This window comes from Anabrus simplex, chromosome 5, assembly GCF_040414725.1.
Source record: "Anabrus simplex isolate iqAnaSimp1 chromosome 5, ASM4041472v1, whole genome shotgun sequence".
Lineage (NCBI taxonomy): Eukaryota > Metazoa > Arthropoda > Insecta > Orthoptera > Tettigoniidae > Anabrus > Anabrus simplex.
The window spans coordinates 357,645,075-357,665,005 of NC_090269.1; positions in this window are offsets into that span (position 1 = coordinate 357,645,075).

The window sequence follows — 19,931 nt, forward strand, 5'->3', positions numbered from 1 at the left end:
TTGCAGTGTTTTACAAACATTTCCGAGGACAACAGAAAAGGCTTCTTCATGACTTTAATCTGCTCAGTACTAGAGACAGAGTAGTTGCTTATCTGGTCTAATAGACATTAAGCCAGTTGTTCAAAAGAGGTCTAGGAAAACTGAGTTGGAAGCACAGTTTCATTATTAGAGTTACAAGTATAAGGTTAGAATCCCAGTAGATGGAAGTATAGTTGAAAGAAATGTTACAAAGCATTTCTGTCCATCTTCGGTATTTCTAACAAACGGCTAGAGACCATACAAAAAAATCTAAAGGCTAGTGACCCCAGGTTGACAGACGCGGAAAACATACAAATCGACCAAAGAAGCCTTCAGAATTAATACTGCGTTCTATTGATCACATAGTCTTTTAGAGGAAGGCACAGCTGGTATAGTCTCCACGATTCACGAAAAGTGTACTTGCCAGATAGCTTATCAGTTAAGAAAATGCATGCTTTGTGGATAAGAATCCCAATAGTCCTGTGTCATATGAAACTTCCCAGAAAATATTCTGTGCCAAATGTAACAAGTTTTGGATATCCTCGCATGGATACGTGCAGTACATTTGACACTTATTCAGCTGAGGTTAAACTTAGAATCACTTAAAGATTGTGCAGAACGTAAGGAAATTGAAGCTCATTTATATAACTTAGACATTCACTCAAATTGCACCTTTAAAAAGCTGAACATTTAAAAAAAAATACGTAAACGACGTGCAAGGCTCGTTTCCAAGAAAGATTTTGATAGGGAAGTAATAGCGATTGATTTCCAAAAGAATTTATCCGTAACGACGTGTATTACCATAGCTGTCACTGTTCTCGTTCATTATACATGTTTTGTCTAGTGGACACTTGGTATTCTATACACACCCAGAGACAGTTGCACATAAAGCAGTAGATGAAGTGTTCTATGTTACATCATTTTATATTTTGTGAACTTGGGGGACGAGATAAAACACTTGACAATCTTCTGTGATTCTGCATGTGGACAGTACAAGAACTGGACTCTCTTCAGATTTCTGCACTTTATAGTACATCATGCCAAATGCCTCAATTATGTAAAAATAGTATTTCCAATTCGTGGGCACTCGTACTTAGAGTGCGATAGAAACATGGCACTAATTAATCCAAAAGTTGCAGCTGAAACGCCAGAAGACTGGGTGGATAATTTTAGGAGTGCCAGAAATAAGCCCTTCACTTTCCATATAATCAAAGTTGATCAACCAATGATTTGTCAGTGGACCAAGTTTTTGACTCCCTTGTACAGAAAAGTTTGCCCTTATAAAACAAGACCTATAAGGGAACTTGACATCTCCATTGAGCATTCACAATTCATGGAATATAGAGACATTGGGAACGATCTGTTGTAAATGCTCCAAAATCAACTCCACACTTCCCAGAAACATCAGTTAATGAGTTTGCTTTTCCAGAGGCATCTTATGAACGTAAGTGCAAGAGTTAGTGTACATGAAGTTGCTCCACATTTGCAAACATGCTGGCAATATTGAGATTCTTAATTTGTAATTTATTTCTATTTCAGATTCACATCCAATCTCTGCAGCAAAATTTTCTGATCTGCATGTCCTTAGATCATTTTGTGGACCAGAGGGATCATTCATTGATATATTCCTCACTATTAATTGACAGGTTATTTGTTAGGTTTTGTTAAAAGTGACATTCCCCTTTATTTTCATGACAAATGTGTATTTACTTCATTTTCCATTTCTTTTTCAATTATAAAACTTAATTCCATATTTTTATTATCTATTTACAATACCAATACATTAGGCTAATCTTACATAACATAATACTTTATCTACATGTATTATTGTAGACAGTATTAAAGGTTGAAACATTCAAATTTAATTATCCCAGTTCGTAGAAAATATGACATTCCTCCTTTTTCCTGTGTACCGTTCATTTATTTAGTCCAGCCACCTTCTTCAGGGACGTCCAACAGGTCTCCTTCCAGGTACTGCCATTTCCAAGTATTGTCTGGGGATCCTTTGATACAACCCCCAATCTTCCTTAATGTCATAAGTAGACTTCAGATTTTTAGGTGCCTTTAATAGGCTCTCAAATATGTAAAAATATGTTTTAGGCAGCTTCAATTTTACGTATTTTAATAAGCACTTATCAATTAAAATACCATTTTTATTTTTCCAAATTCATAATAAATATAAATGCATATAACTTAATAAGGCAATAACATGTTAAAACCGAGCTCGATAGCTGCAGTCGCTTAAGTGCGGCCAGTATTCGGGAGATAGTAGGTTCGAACCCCACTGTCGGCAGCCCTGAAAATGGTTTTCCGTGGTTTCCCATTTTCACACCAGGCAAATGCTGGGGCTGTACCTTAATTCAGGCCACGGCCGCTTCCTTCCCACTCCCAGCCCTTCCCTGTCCCATCGTCGCCATAAGACCTATCTGTGTCGGCGTGATGTAAAGCAACTAGCAAACATGTTAAAACAATATTTCACATACACAATAGTTCACCGCATTTTTGAGTTTTTATCTGTTAAATAAATAAAACATTGAATTACAAGCACGTTACTGCCCATAATTTGATGCACAGTAAATCACTAGCACTTTTTCTAGATTTTCTGTTGTGAAACTACACCCCTTGTCTGACAACACTAGCTTGTAGGCTGAGAAAGTACGCTCAACGTCAACAGAGGTTACAGGGCTGTATTTGAATTTTGGTACAAGACGTGGGGAGATGTCACATACAACATTAGTTTTTCTAATCAAAACAGCCACAGCACGAAGCATTGACAGTCCTGGGTTCTGTAGTACTTTATGAAGCTTGTCCCGAATTCTATCCCCAGCGGGGCCTGGAGCTAAGCTGATTTTTTCTTTCAACTTTTCTAACAAATCCTATTGTTCGTAAACAGGTTTCCCGGATGACTCGAGTGCAGAGGTAACAGGGACCAAAAAATGTATAATGAGACCTGATGTAGGCAATTTTTCTTAAGAAATGGTTACATCCTTGAGAACATTTTTGGCTGAAGTGATGCACATGGCATCTTCGTTTATGGCGAGAACTATAGTAATCGCCACGTAACGAAATACCCCAGAAAGTAAATATCGCCGCCCGATGCTCTTCTTTTCTCTTTTTTGTAATGGCTGATCACTGCTGCCAACCTGCCTGGTTACATATTAAAATCACCAGACATAACCATAACAAACTAACCTCAATGTAAACACCGATAATAAATGTTTCCCTACCCTAGTAAATGATAAAAGTTAAGATGAAATAAATCAAGATATTCATAATTAAGTCGGTTTCCACGCTCAATGAGAAATTTAGGAAATAAACACCCTTTCTCACTCAAATTAATGTTACATATATCTGTCTTTATTTTGATATGCAGTAGGCGTACTATAACCATATTCTTGAAAATAGGGGCGTGTTAAACGATGCAATTTGTTTAATAAGTCTTTGCAGTGTGATTTTCGAAAGTCCAATGACTTCCCTTTCTTTTGCGCGAACATTTCCTTCTCTCTTCATTACGGGTAACCAGTAGCCTAAGGAGAGAGATTGGGCATATTTTCAGCCTGCAGGCTGGTTATATCTTCACGGTTATCAGGAAACATATAGGAATACTAATGTGCCAAGCTACGTGAACGGAAATTAGGTCAGCTTCAAGCTCACTGCAGAATTGAATATTAGTTCTACTATCTAATTCTATCGTTTTCACATACACCGAGGTGCCAGTATTTCGTCCCGCAAGAGTTCTTTATGTACCAGTAGATCGACAATCTTCTTCTCAGTGTGTTTCACTTCATTTCTCCACATCTCTGCTGTCACCTATAAGATATATTGAAGTATCACAACCTGACAAGTATATTATAAACTCAACTTGCCTATATCCAATAAATAACATTTCCACTTGGCCTACCTGATCAAGAGATTCTCTCCACACAGCTGTAGCTCTGTCCAATCCGTGACCAGGTCTTGAAGCCACTGTTTTGTTATAATACTGTTTTTCCACAGACCATACAAATTCGATGGCATTGAAAAATGAGTGGTATGGAGGAAGTCGTAAGACAGAATGTAATCCACTCTTTGTAAACTTATTCATATGTGTAACAGCAGACAGTAAATTAACTATCTACATGTGAGTAATATCTTTAACTGGTAGTAATTAAGCGCTGCATTTAAATTGCCTATAAAATACTTCTAACAATGAAAGAAAATATGTAGTATTTTTCCATCATAAATTAACTTTTTTTGCTACTTGTTTTACATCACACCGACACAGATAAGTCTTATGGCGACGATGGGAAAGGAGAGGTCTAGGAATGGGAAGGAAGCGGCTGTGGCCTTAATTAAGTACAGCCCCAGCATTTGCCTGGTGTGAAAATGGGAACCACGGAAAACCACCTTCAGGACTGCCGACAGTGGGGTTCGAACCCACTATCTCCCGGATGCGAGCTCACAGCTTCACGATCCTAACCGCACGGCCAACTCGCCCGGTCATCTTAAATTAGAAGCCATAACCTAATTATTTGGTAGAATTGGACAAACCAAGTATTCTTCAACCCCAAACATCTGTGACTGTAGAGGTTATAGTACTCTTAAATTATAATTTTCCAACTTTGGTCTGCATATTCTGTAGGTAGTTATATTTTTTATACTTATTATTGTCGGTTCTAAGTTCTAAATTTTGTGCTGATGGTAAAAATGGAATAACATTAAGTTTATGTGGGCTGTTCCAACACAAGCCTGTATAAAGCCTAGGATTTATTTGCTTTACAACATTTACTTAGTAGAATTATTATTTTCTTTCTTCCCCAAGATTACAGTTTACAAAACAGGTCACTCTCCCGTCACCTGGCTAAGGCTTGGCATGGACCAAATCAACAAGAAATTACTCCATAACCTCTAATAGTGGAAAATTACAGTAGCTTAACTGTTAAGGTGAATCAGCGTGTCAACGGTATCATTTCTCTGACAAACCCGCTTTACATATACAGTTGCACTTCACATTTTCACCCTCTTGTTCAAGACAACATTAACTTTGTGCGGTTTTGAATCGATGTGGGGTGATTGTAAACACAACGCTACAACACCAGTTTCATCTTCGGTTTCAAACTTTTTACCTACACATATCAAGTAATTACGCTTGAATATTTCTTTCCCTTCCACCAATGGACGCGTGAAATCTCCGACAACTCTCAACAGTTGCGCATACGACACCAAAGACATTTTGAATACTTGATAAATCCTACAGACGCACACCCGATCACTGTCATGTTTACTTCCCGTCACTATCTCGCCGCCATATTGGAAACAGCTGACCGTAAGCTCCTCCCCCGTTTCGGACGTCAATACAGCCAAGGGTGTGTTACATTTTTACTCTAATTGTACGTAAATATTTCTCAAAGCATCACTATCGACAACATTTTCATACTTTTCTTTCTTTTATCCCTCTTCTCAGATTAAAGCTGGGATATTATAGATTAACTTTCTGTTAGTAGGCTTCTTGTTAAGAGGAAAATTGTCCAGTTGTTAAATGTTAATTCGTCGTGCTGAGTGGCTCAGACGGTTAAGGCGCTGACCTTCTGACCCCAACTTGAGAGGTTCGATCCTGGCTCAGTCCGGTGGTATTTGAAGGTGCTCAAATACGTCAGCCTCGTGTCGGTAGATTTATTGACACGTAAAATAATTCCTGCGGAACTAAATTCCGGCACCTCGGCGCCTCTGAAAACCGTAAAAGAGTAGCTAGTGGCACATAAAACAAATAACATTATTATTATTAAATGTTAATTCATTGCATCATGTGTAAGGATTATCTTTCTGTTAGTAGGCTTCATGCTAAGAGGAAAATTGTCCAGCTATTAAATGTTAATTCATTGCATCATATGTATAAGGAATGTGCCGATATTTTTATTGACAAGTGTCTTAATGTGATGATACAATGTTTTTAAGTGAGAAAAAAGACAAATCCAACCGTATGAGTTCAGGAAGGAATGCTAAAGCTAAAAAAGTAATGCATAAATGAAAGATCAAGCCATTTCACAGCAGTCCATTTCACTTCTTGTTTATATGTCTAATTTCAGTCTTTGAATAATAACCTTTTAAATAATTCTTCATTTATTTATCCAGAATTGCTTTAGCAACTTCGAAGTTAATATCTCAATAACACATTCTTTCTAGACGTAATTTATTTATCCATTTCCGTATATACATTTCCATTGATATTTGAATTTAGTGCGATTTTTTCAGGTCAAGTCACTAGGAGCGCCACCGTCGAATTGTCTTCCATTTTAGCAAGGCTAAATCCGTAAGTGTCGCGTATTGTCTGTACTGTATTTGATTTAACCACTCATGACTGGGATGTGTGAGGTCCCCTTTCGTAATAACCGAGATCCAGTAACAGGTCTCTTCTCGCACGACATTTTTGTCTCTTTCTTCGTATTTACTGTATATTGGATCACGTATACTGTATTATTTCAGGAGCTTCGAAATATATTCAGAAATATAAGTTATTAGCTCATAGTAATGTTAATGTTATTGGATTTTACGTCCCACTAACTATCTATATGAGCACCTTCACCACCGGAATGAGACAGGATCGAACCTGCCAAGTTGGGCTAAGAAGGCGAGCGCTCTACCATTTGAGTTGCTACTCAGCCCGGCTATTAACACATAACAATAATAAAGAAAATATGATTTTCATTCAGTCATTTATATCTGACACCTTTTTGCCGTACGAGCTATAATAATGGAGATATTCAAGAGTTTGTTACAAAGTGTTTCAACAACCAAGCATTGCTGACGAGGAAGTATTGTTATGCCATCACCGTAGCAAACTAACTGGCTATGATGGTTGTTATCGTTACTGTCTTTATAATATGCAAAATAATAATAATATTATTTGTGTTACGTCTCACTAACAACATTTACGGTTTTCTGAGACTCGAGGTGCCGTAATTTCGTCCCACGGGAGTTCTTTTACGTGCCGACAATTTATAGCGCCACACACGTTTCCACAATCTGTTGACGGCATTTTAATCAGTACAGTGGTTCTACTTCAGATACTGACAACACGAACACTGTTAACGTAATGAACCACTATAAAATCATTATGTATCCGTGATCCGATATACAGTAAATACGTAGAAAGAGACAAAAATGTCGGTCGGTCGGTAAGTCACTTGCTTTCTTGGCTTACGCTGCGTGAACCATCAACGATAGACCCCAAGTGTAAGCGTACGAAATGTAGAGCATAGAAACTGCAAAAAAAGTCCGCGATTGCACATACCTATGTCCAACCGGCTGCCCTCTAGAAGCGTATTTATGCTACAGTCCGCGGTAAAAAAATAACTCCTTAAAATTAAATAAATATTGCGATATTATCCTCGAGTTCCTCATCAAGATAAATTGTTTGACCTCCTCCAGTATTTTATAAGGATTACAATAACCTTGTCAAGACATTATTTGCATGAATGGTTCAGAAGTTATGACCATTATAGACTGTAGTGGTAATACGTGTCAACAGCGCTGTCTCATATCCACCGCCGTCTCAATCTCTACATACTGCCTGCCCTGTGCCGCGAGAATTGCGTTTACCGCGACATTGCAGATGGCAGCACTTACCGCACCCAAAGAACATGTTGGTTAAATGAGAGTTGGTCCGTAATACCAATATAAAATGAAAAATATTTAACATGTTACTAAAATGAGAATATAATGCACTAACACTTCACATGTGAGCTTGGCTTAAGATATAGGAACGTAAAATATATAAAATCTTACCAGTTGTAGTAGATATATTAGGATCACCCCATGCTGCATGGCACATACAAATTTCAGAATTTTCTCGACACGAGTAACGAAGCACCTTTTCAGTCCTTTTCTTACTGTTATTTCACCAGCAGAGGACGCAAAAAATTTCTATCATTATTTCGCTGACCCTTTGTTCATGATCAGTTTTCAGGATACGTTTTATAGCACAAAATGCAGTGCGTGCGTTCGTCATGTCATTAAATCCACCACCCAATCTCACTGAATTTAATAGAGCTTCTATTGCGTCTCCAGCAAATCATCTAGTGAGAACATAAAATAACCGATTTTGTAACGGATAAGACACACATTCTACTATAGATTTCACAGTTAGCGAGACAGCATCAATCGTCTCATTAGTCAGACACTTCAGTTTCACGTTTTGATTCCAACCGAATTATTTTAATGTACTGGTACTCGATGAAATCATCATTCAACCACTGTAAGTATTTTATCTGCTGGTGAATAGAAATGCACACAGTCTGGATTGTTTTGCCTAAAGACATTACAGTAACTATTTCTGAACTAAAAGGGATGGATCGGAGATTTCTAAGCCTTTAACGAGGAAGCAGGCAGAAGGACTAGAGAACTAATTTGAAAGTCGGATTACACGTAAACACAACAGTTTATTCGCGAGAGCAGGAGATTTTACAATATCTGTGCCGCATACACCTCCAGCATTGACCTCGCAAACGAACTTGTCACTGGTTCGGTCGTAGAGGAGTCGTACCTAATCAGCCATTTAATCGGCGAACACTGTTACACTCCTCTCTGTTGGTCTGAGAGTTTTACATTCAGCATTCCTTCACTAACTGGAAAAATTGTTCAATAAATTTCCAATTTCTTTGAAATCATTTAGGAAAAGGCTAGGAAAACAACAAATAGGGAATCTGCCACCTGGGCGACTGCCCTAAATGCAGATCAGTATTGATTGATTGATCCTGACAAACACTATCAACATTTTCCATTTAGGCTACCTGTCCAGAGTACTTTGTGACGGAGCTGACACTAGACCAGGAGTCCTGCCATATTCGTAACCGTTTGGGGTAGGCTACTATTCCCCAGGCCACATAGTACCGTGTGATTTGTTCTGACAGCCCGGATTTTGTCTTGAGAAAATTATGGATTTGATTTTTAAAAGCGGTTGTTTTTCCTTTACTTTATTCAGACAATCAGTTTCTGGGTTGTCTTCGGATTGTCTCTGTATGCTCTCAACTTCATTATGGTTACTCATCAGCTGTTATCGCAGTCTCACAATTCTTGATCGGAGCCTCTAATGTCTGATTTTCTGATCACTGCCGTCATTCTTACTGGTTGGAATATTGACTTGGATTGATACATCGTTGTTCAAATGAATTTCGTACTCGTCATCCAATGTATTTCCTGCGGTAGAAGAGCTTGTTTCATTACAGATTTCTTCCGAAGAAATATCTTTTCGCTGTCTGGTCTTTCGTGGAGCTATTTTTCTGGTTTGAAAGTAATAGGGATAATTCGAAGTCTGACTAGGCACGCTCTCTGGCTTCAATATATTTTAATTTTAGCTTTATCTTTTATCTCCATCTGTAAAATTCAGGCTACAAATACGAGAATAATCGGATGGAATATGGATCACCCTTGGTTGATCCTTGCCTTGATATAGCATTAAGCCAATTTTCCCAAAGTTCTTTGCTTGGGGGATAACAGGAATCCTCACACCTGAAGAATTTGGATTCTCTGCTTTGATATACAGAGAGGAACACAACAATCAATCATTTTACAACCAGAGAGACACAAAATAATAGATGCTCGATGCAAACGCACTGGAACACAATAACGTGGGGACGGAGATAAGTTGAATGCGTTAGCTGGCGCCCCTAGTGGAGGTTCGTGACACTAAGAGTCACGCTGAGAAGCATGTTAACCGCATAGCATAGAGCAGGCAATATATAGGATTGAGACGGCGGTGCTCATATCACATGACGTCACGCAGAAGGCGACCAGGGAGAGAAACAAGTGAGCGTGATGCGGGAAGAGACCCCCCCCCCTGATAATCCGATATACACTTCCTACAATTATTGATAAAAGTGCATATCTAATTTTCTTACAATTTCCACCTCGTATTTTTAGGTTCCCTACGGCAGCATGATATTTTCATTTTTCAATACGTTTGTACTAGTATTCCTCTTCTAAAACCTGCTTGAAAATTTGCCTTTCTCCGAAATGAATAGACCTTACAGTACCACACAAACATGGTCGGTTTTTAACGATTCTATAAAAAAAATCGAGGGATCGGGATGCGCTACAATCCCCAATTCATATTTACTGTTATACTTCGTTTAGTGTATGTACCCTGAATTGATGTAAGTTATAAAACGTAATACAACAGAGAGATAGAACACCTACGTATTAAGTACGACTCTCACACCAAAGTACGTACTTCAGAGTGAAATATAAAACAAATTTCACTTACCTCTTTGCTGCAAACGTCGCAGAATATAATTTTTTTCATCTGACGTGAAATGGGGAAACTCCTGCAACCACTGTTTAATTAAGGATGTCTTGGAAGCCGCCACTTTCGGCATAATGCACACACTGAGCAAACGGACGCACTGAAAGTTTCTCACAGACTGGAATGAAGAGTTTCGTTTCCAGCAGGTCAATGGATACTGTCCCCCACCTAGTGGCACAAAGACTAAGGGTCAAAGGAACTATTCACAGCGGGAGGTTTACAGCTTCACATTTTCTCGGAAAAGAATTTCAAGAAAATACTATTCAAGATACTGAAAACGAGTCGGCAAATATTTAAGCTTCTCCAGCTAAATTAAAAGCGTTTTGTAATCGATGTAGGGAAAAAATATAGCAATTATAGGAAAATAGGCAAAATAGGTTCTAACGCCAATTTAGGCAATTTAGGCACTATAGGATCACCGTTTCTAACCTTATAAATACATGAAACATGTAAATACAACTTCATTTTAAGTTATCTAAGGAACAAAATAGGTTTTTGCCTAAAAGCCGAGGTCTAGTTATTAATGCCGTGTACAGTATTATTTGCTGCTGCTGCATCGGTGAATTTGGATCTTTAATTGGTTATCTAGTTATTATTAATGTGTTAGTGGTGTACAGTATATACTTGTAGTATTTAGAGGTTATTAGTACCGTATATTATTTGCTGGTGCTTCACTGAGTTTGGTCTGGTGGAATGCATAAATGTGTTAGATAATTACAATGGGTACTAAATGTTCAGTACCTGGTTGTTGTTCAAATTATGGATCTTCCAATACTAAAACTTTTAAGTTTCTTAAGGGCAAAGTTTTACGAGAGAAATGGGTTGGGTACATTCATCGTGAGCATTTTGAAGTGATAGGTAATATTTCGGTATGCATGACATATTTTAACCCTAAGTCTATTATAAGCGAAGATATTTTTTCCTGTGCTAAACGGTGATCCCAATAGAGTGCCCAGAAAAATCCCAAAACTAACTTCTGATGCATACCCCACTATATTATGTATATCTGTATCTTTAATTTCTCCTGATTCACAGTTTTCCAACCTTAATCCCTACGGAGAAAATAGAAAGAACACAAAAAACAAATAAAGACAAAATATAAAACCTTATAAGTTAATACTTTAAACCCTAATATACAATCCCCTCGGCATAATGGCAAAATTTATACTGACTTAGCAAATGTCATGGGATAGTAACCTAATAGCGTGTGGCGCCTCCTCTGGCCCTGCGAACTGCAGTGAAACGCCGTGGAAGTGAGTCGACAAGTCCCTGGTAGTCCTCTGGACGCAACTGACACCAAACCGTTTGCAGAGCGGCAGCCAATGCTAGTCTGCTTGTGGGTGGAGGATCCATGGCACGAAGCCTGCGTTCCAGAACATCCCAGATATGCTGGATAGTATACATATCGGGGCTCCTGTGTGGCCATGGCAGTCGTTGGACCTCCGTTGCATGTTCCTGGAACCATTCCCGGGCGACGTGGGAGCGATGTGGCGGCGCGTTGTCATCTTGAAACACCGCAGAACCGTCTGCGCGCTGGAAGGCCAAAAATGGGTGGAGTGGTCTCCGAGCAGCTCAACATACCGCGTACCATGCAAAGTCTCTTCCAGAACAACTAGGGGGACCATTCCATACCAGGAAAATGCACACTAGACCATAACAGAGACACCAGCGCCCTGGACCACACCTTTGAGGCAGGCGGGATCCATCGCTTCATGTGGTCTGCACCACACACGCTGCCTCCCATCGCCATGGTGCAGTTGAAATCGTGATTCGTCCGACCATATCACGTTACACCATTGTTCCAGTGTCCATCCCTGATGACTGGCGACAAATGCGCGTCGTTGTGCCAGATGACGTTGGGTTAACAGTGGCACCCGTGAGCGGCGCCGGCTCCCATAACCCATAGAACCCATGTTCCTACGGATTGTCCACTGGGAGACGTGTCTAGCACGGCCTTTGTTGAATTGAGCAGTGATTTATTGCACGGTTGCCCGTTTGTCCATATTGACAATCCGTCTCAGATGTCGCCGGTCACGGTCATCGAGGGTGGCTGGATGGCCGGTCGTTCGTCTATTGTGGTCGGTGACACCCGCATTCAACCATTCATGATACACCCTGGACACGGTTGATCGCGTGAAGCCGAATTCCCGCACACTTCCGAAATCGCACTTCCCATCCGTCTGGCACCGACCACCATACCCCGTTCGAACGGTGTCAGCTCACGACGACGTTTCATGTTATACCTGTCACATGCACAGCCACTGCTCACAAGGTCTCCTATACAACTGCCACTGGCACAGGGGGCGTGTGGTGCGCAGACAACACACCTGCGCATCAGTGCTCCGCTATCCCATGACATTTGCTCAGTCAGTCAGTGTACATCCTTGTGAATTTATACATTAACCCTAATAAATGAGCCTCTTCGGCATATAACAAACACAAAACGAAACAAAAATAAAGAATAATACCCCGCCTCTCCAATCCTGGTTGAATCAACAAGTCTTAATCTACTTCCATTCTACACTCTCCCGTCACGACCTAGAGCACAGCAACACCTCGTTTTTGAATCATATTTCATTTATTCTCGACAAGGCTGCCCGCTAAATGTCGCAACCTACCTCACCGTATTAAGATCTTGCTGATTCAACTTTTCCTTCCTATAACCCATTAAGGACCAAGCACTGAAGAAGCATAGTTTTTTAATATTATTGTATATTTCTCATGAAATTAGATCGGAAATACCAGAATATGTGGGAACAGGAATTATTTACAAATAGTTTAGTTTCAGCATAACGTTGCGTTTTCGCAACTTTGGGCCTAGTAGGCAAATTCATTTTGTGAGAGTGAAATTGTTGGAAACAGTTTGAATGAAGATGAATATTGCATTTTTGACACTTGTAAGTCGTTGTGCTCTTGCACAGTCGACATCTTCTTCTAGCTTTGTTTTCCTTTTGGCTTATGAAATGTCTTATTTGATCACAACGCACTTCCGTGGGTAAAGCTGCCTTTGACAGTCGCCCATAATTGGAATTGTCTCTCCCTTCTCTGTCAGTTTCTTTATTGCCTTCCCCGTCATCACCACATACTTCATCATTTTTAGTGTCATCACCATCATATTTCATCACCGCCAGAGCTATGTATGATCTCAACTACAGCTGAGAGACTTTTTCGTCGTTTGCTAGTCTATGTATTTTCCAATAATTGACGATGACACTGCCAAACAAATTTATGAACGGAGGCCACCACAACTTTTTACCCCTAACTCGAATCATGTAATTGGCAATGCCATTGTCATGCAGATGATTGTATATCTGATTCTCCTCAAATGTTGAAGTTGCTCCAGTATGAAGCAGTATGGTGCAAAGTTTTGACGCAGTCAGTAAAAACTCTATAGTAACTGCTTCATCATTTACAGAACTTGTGAATCGAAGTACAGTGAAAATACTTTGTAAGGTAACTTACCACCTACGTAGACATATATTTCTTCAATTTTAGTCTGTTCTTCTGAGGTTGGTGAAGAAGTATAGACAGGAGCAACTTTTCTCCAGTTTGGGAGCTTCTCCGTCTTTCTTTCTGCTTGATTCTTAGGTTTCTTTAGAGCTGACCCTCCAGGTTCATACTCCGGTTCTTGTTCAGTACTTACATGTATTTCAAATGTACCAGCCACGTCATGTAATTGTTCCTCTTCCACAAGACAGTCTTCTTCATCTGTTACTTCATTGACATCATGTGAAATATAGACAGCGTCAATGTTATCTGCATTCACCAAGTCATCATCATCATCATCATCATCTTCATCATCATCATCTCCTTCTACTTAGATAGCTACGAGTTCCGCCACAGTTAGTTTTTCTGGTACATGTAACACATGTCGGAAAACAATGAAATTCTTATATAAATACGAAAGATGTTATACATAATTCCACAGCAAACAAAAAAGTCATATTTATAAAATCATTTATTTTTAATACAGTTTATCATATGGTACCTTTCTTGCGATATCGTTTCTTTATCAGCACACAATCACAGTTTTCTGCTTCCTCACTGCACTACAAACACACTCTTCAACAATGAAGGAAGGAACAGAGTTGCAAGTACAGTCAAGTGCGCAGTTTATGAATCAGGAATGCAACCTTGTTAATACCAAAGTTGCGTAAACGCAACATTAATGTACATTCCAAAAAGCGGTTTCACGTGATAGATTAATTGTGTAAAAAAGACCTATTGTCTTACAAGTATGTCCATAAAATTTGAATATCTAAAAACAGACACAAAATATTTACTCTATTTCTGAAAAAAAAGAATTCCGAACTCAACATGGTAACATGTTGCGATTTTTTCAATCTTAAAAAATTCGGAAAAAATGCCATTACATGTATTTAGTGTGGACAACTGGATCAACAATATTTCTAGGATGTTCCTTCAATATATCGATGCTTAAAATTAAAATTCACTGAAACCTTAAAATGTTGCGTTAACGCAATGTTGGGCCTTAATGGGTCCTATAATCTGCTGAGTCTTGAGCCTTCATTCCTCTTTTCTTTTACTTACTACCTAGAAATCTAATGTCGAAAACGCAAGATATTTAATCATACAAAAACCACTATTCCAGATTCTCACATATAATGTCCTACTAATTTAATTTCGTGTCCAATTATCTCATTAGCAATCTCACACGACCACTTCTTTTAATTTATTAACACATAATTTTCTACAGCATTTAAATACCTATTCAGATTCGCTACCCTACATACCTGCCAACCTTTTCGATTTACTCGGAAACTTTACGGTTTTTAACTCGTCTTCCGATTTTCCGATTTATTTTTACTTCTTCCAATTTTTGACTAATATAAACTCTAGTACGGCCAATACCCTTTCCCTAGGATAAAGTATAAATTCTTATGTCCTTTTGTAATTTACGAGACCTCATTTTCAAGCGTATTTATTTGATACTTTATTTCGTGAGTGTTTCGTCCGTTGCCTTCGTGTATCGTGTTTCCCGCTCAACACAGCAGCGTGTGCGCTTGATACAGCTGAGAATTCGGAGCGGCGATCGCCCTGCAGAGCAAGAGGCTAGCGCGTGCTAACGACGCAGTTAATCGGGACGAAAGAATGAGTTTGTTATTGTGTTGTTCGCGCGCTGTTAACATCGTTTCTGTGCGTAGTTTCGTCGGAGTTGTAGGCCACGTGTTTTTCTTGCATTTCTATGCTTTCCCCCTCTGTCAAAGTCACATGTTAATAATGTATAGGACATACTGAATTGTTTTGTATGTGGTAGTTTCGCGTATTTGGGTGCATAATTTTAATGAGTTGAATGTTTTTAAGGGTGTTGTGTAGGTGAGAGTTTCTGGCATTTTTTTATGGCCAAAAATTATAACGAACGTTATCTCCAAGTTTTCAGAGATACCTATAAATTTCTGTTCATTTTACCGTCTGACAAAGGAAACTACCGTATTTTCTCGCGTAATTAACGCCCTTGCATAATTTACGCATCCCAATATTTTTGGGTCCAAAGTGAGAAAAAGAAATGTTCACGTATTTGACGCACCCACAACTTCGAACATCATCCATCACTCAGCTCCGGATGCGTTTCGAAATAAAGATGTCAACCACTCAAGTAGCAGGCTTCTTGTTGCGAAAGCGGGCATTCAAAACACAGGGCAACGTGCTGTTATTAGCCGTCAGGAAATCCCACTTCACTAGTTTTACGACGACTGTTTCGCGTACGAGACATTCTGTGATCTCAAAATTGTCAGTCCACAGTATTGGAGTAATACTGCATGATATAAACTCGCGGTGATCATTTACACCCAAACATACGGGAATAGAGCAGCGGGCAACAAGTATTTAGTGTCCAAATGAAACGTGCGCTACCGCGGTAACAGAAGTGCATTTCAAGCGGCCAACTCGTCTCGCAAAGCATTTCGCGCACCACAAAGTGGCAATTTTGCGCAAGTAGAGGATTATCTGCTTAAATATATGTTGTTACGCAATGTTGGATAAGCCGTTTCTCACGAAATGCTGCATTTTAAAGAATGATAAATAGCAGCGGCTCAGGGAATCAGTGTCTCGGATTTGAAGGTTAGCCGAGGCTTAATTAATTTTATGAAGAGAATTGGACTTCCCTTCGACGAAGAACAACATTATGCCAAAAAAATGACGAACGATTTCAACAATTTTCATCGCTTTGTGGTTGAGAAGCCTAAAGTGAAGGAATATTTGATCACCTTTTAGGAACCACAGGTCAGACGCCAATAAGTTTCCATATGCCACAAAGTCGAACAGTCTATAAGAAAGGAACATACAGTGTTATCGTACGCGCTACCGGAAGCAAAAAACAACGATGTTCCGATACTGCAATGCTTGCTGTAACAGCTGATGGCAGAAAACTTGCACCTTACATTGTTCTAAAGCAAAAAACAATGCCTAAAGCAAAATTTCCGCGAGTGATCTATGTTCGTATTCAAGAAAAAGGGTGGATGGACACGTCACTCGTGCAAGATTGGATACGAACGGTTTGGGGGTATTGTAGCAGGATCCCTCCTTCGATGCCCGGCCCTTCTCGTGTTGGAGAGTTTTCTTTCTTTGCCGGTATGTTACTCAGGTCGTATTGTCAGCTCGTAATGAGAAGAATATTTTCTAGTGTCGGTACTTCAAACTCACGTGTCTAACTTACCTGATGTACCCTATTTGACTTTTCAGAAAAATCTCACGCCGGAATTTTACGCCAAATGACGATAACCGCAAATGAGTTGAACCAATTGTGTTTATATTATATTTGATGTATCGTATAAAGGTAAATGTCAACTTTAACTACATGTCAAAAATGTGCGTCAATTACGCGAGAAAATACGGTATTATGCATTTTGTTGTGTGTTTCGGTGTGACATAAATATTATTATTCGTATGTAAGTGTCATAAATGAGAGTGATTAGGTACATTCTCTCGTAACAATTTTTGTTTTCTTAGTTTGAAGATTTTAAATTTAATGGTCAATTCGCAATGTAACTGTAGATATGTATGCCCTTTATCCTGACCTTTTTCACGTAGACTGTGGTGGAATATATGTGATGAAATCCAAGAATTAAAAATCTATCTATTTTTAGTTTCTAAAAGTTGGCAGGTATGTCCATTCCTTTATCACCCACCTAATAATTTTCTGATCATTACTCTGTTTTAATAGTTTCTGCTGACTTACATTCCATATTTTCACTCTCACTTTTCCTGTTTCTTTCCATCTTTTTAGCAAGTGCAGGTCTTTATTCACTTCACCACACAATAAACATAATGAATTATATTTATTCTAATCCACCCGTTAATTTTATATAAGCCCAAAAACCACTACAGTAAACTTCCTCTTGATGTTCTATCCGCTTTACCAATACTTATCCTTGATACTTGACTTGTCTTATTAAATATACTCAGGGATGCTCCCTTTCTGTATTCCTCCATCTGTCGTTGTAGTTGAATATCTTTAACCCTCATTAAAATTGATCTCCTAATTCTACTACATATTTTATTCCAAACCACGTGCCATATGTATTCCATACCGAACCTTTCCACATACATTTTGATCTTCACCAGCCAACTCCCAGCATACATACTTTTCAGCTGTTGCCGATAAGCCGATTGTAACGCTATACACCCTCCCCTCTCTTTAATCTCATCTAATAATTAAGTATGCTCATGGCGCATTCAACTTCTATATACCGTACTCCCCACAAATTACTATCACCCCCGCATTTGTTGTACACTGCGGGAGTCGCATCAACATCTTACTGAATTTATAAGTAATCTGGTTTAGCATTTCGCTTCGTTCCTCTAGCCCCCATAGTTCAGCTCCATAAAAATACTCTGCTCTACACTAATGACTTGAATACCATCCTTTGGATACTATAATCTATACCCGGGTAATTTGTCTCCAAAATCTTAACAACTGAGAGAGCCGCCAACGCATTCCACTTCCCTGTCTTGATTTGGTCATCCCATCCCCCTTTTTTGTTTAGAAGCTCTCTTAGATATTCCTATTTTTCTACCTCTTCAATCATCTCCCCCTGTACCACCCATTTCCTCTCCTTTTCCTCGACCTGTTCTTTCGAACTAGCAGCACTTTCGATTTATTATTCGAAAACCACATTCAAACTTCTCTGTCAATCCCACCCTGTTAAGTTCATTAATATCACATCATTAGAAAAATCAATCCTGGGATCTCTATATCGTTAACAACCGGAGATGCCCAGTTATTCTCTCCGAGACCTTGCAGAACATAATTTATAAATAATAGAAATAAAATCGGCGATAGCTTAAATCACTGTTTTAATCCAACCTTGCAATCTATCACAGCGCTTACTAAATTTTCCTCTAGTTTAATACAACAATAGACTTTATCGTATATAGCCTCAAACGCTCTGATAATCTTTCCTGAAACTCCCAGCCTTCCTAATTTTTCTACCAACGCTCTTCTACTCAGTGTATCAAGATCTTTCTCAAAATCAATGGCAGCTCGATATACAGTACTTTACCTCCTTTCTTATTCAGGATCATCTTCTCCGGGATTATCTTGACTGTCATTATATTATATGTCGTCCTTCCACATTTTCTAAAACCACCTTGAAAAATTAACAGTGTCGACTGCTCTTCCACCTAGTCTCTCAATGTGTTTGCTAGTATACTTGTATAAAACTTACTCAAGGAGTCCAGTAAAGTTATACCTCTATAATTATTCGGGAGTTTGCCCTCACCTTTCTTGTTGTTAAATGGGGGTATGAGCCCCGTTTGCCAAATTTTTGGAAATCTACCACCCTCGACAATCTTGTTGAATAATTTTACTATGCCATCATCTGACTATATTTACCTATTTCTTTCTGAAACAAGTTATTGATACCATTGCATCCACCAGCCGAGCTACCCTTAAGATTTACTATCACCCTAATTACCTCCTCTTCTGATATTTCTTTATCAAGCTCACATATCTGTATATCCACTCCCCTATGTACGACTTTCTCCCCCTGTATCTTTCCATCTATCCTTTCCTCCTAATAAATCTTGGAAGTAGTCCACCATTAAATCGTAGTCGATATTCGGTTTGTCAACCCTCTTCCCCTTATTAATTGTATTTAATCTGTCCCACACCCCTTCAGGTTTCTTCATTATATACTCCCTGTTAATTGTTTCCGCTTGTTCTCTCAGCCGTACTTTCTTCCGCTCAGCAATTTGAAGGTTGTATTCCTTTCTTAATTTACAAAAGTTCCCTTTTTGCATTCCTCCATGCTTTCTAAATTCTTTTAGAGACCTCATGACTATTTTACTCATTTTCTCACACTCTTTATTGTACCACCAGTCTTCACCTCTCGTCTTTATTTCCTTACATCTAGCTGTCTGAACTACCTTCTTAATTGGGTATTCAATTAATTCCAGAGCTCTTTCAACATTGTCTTCTCTCACCGCTACTTTCCATCCACACTTAATGAATTGCAGTTCCTTTTCTATAAGGACATCTAAATCCCGCCTTATATTTTCCGAACATTTATATTTAATAAATCTACCCCCTTTTAAACTCCTCTTTTTCTCTCCTTTCTTTTCCTCTATCTCACTGGTTTATCTTCGCACAAACTGGAGCATTCAATCCAGTCCC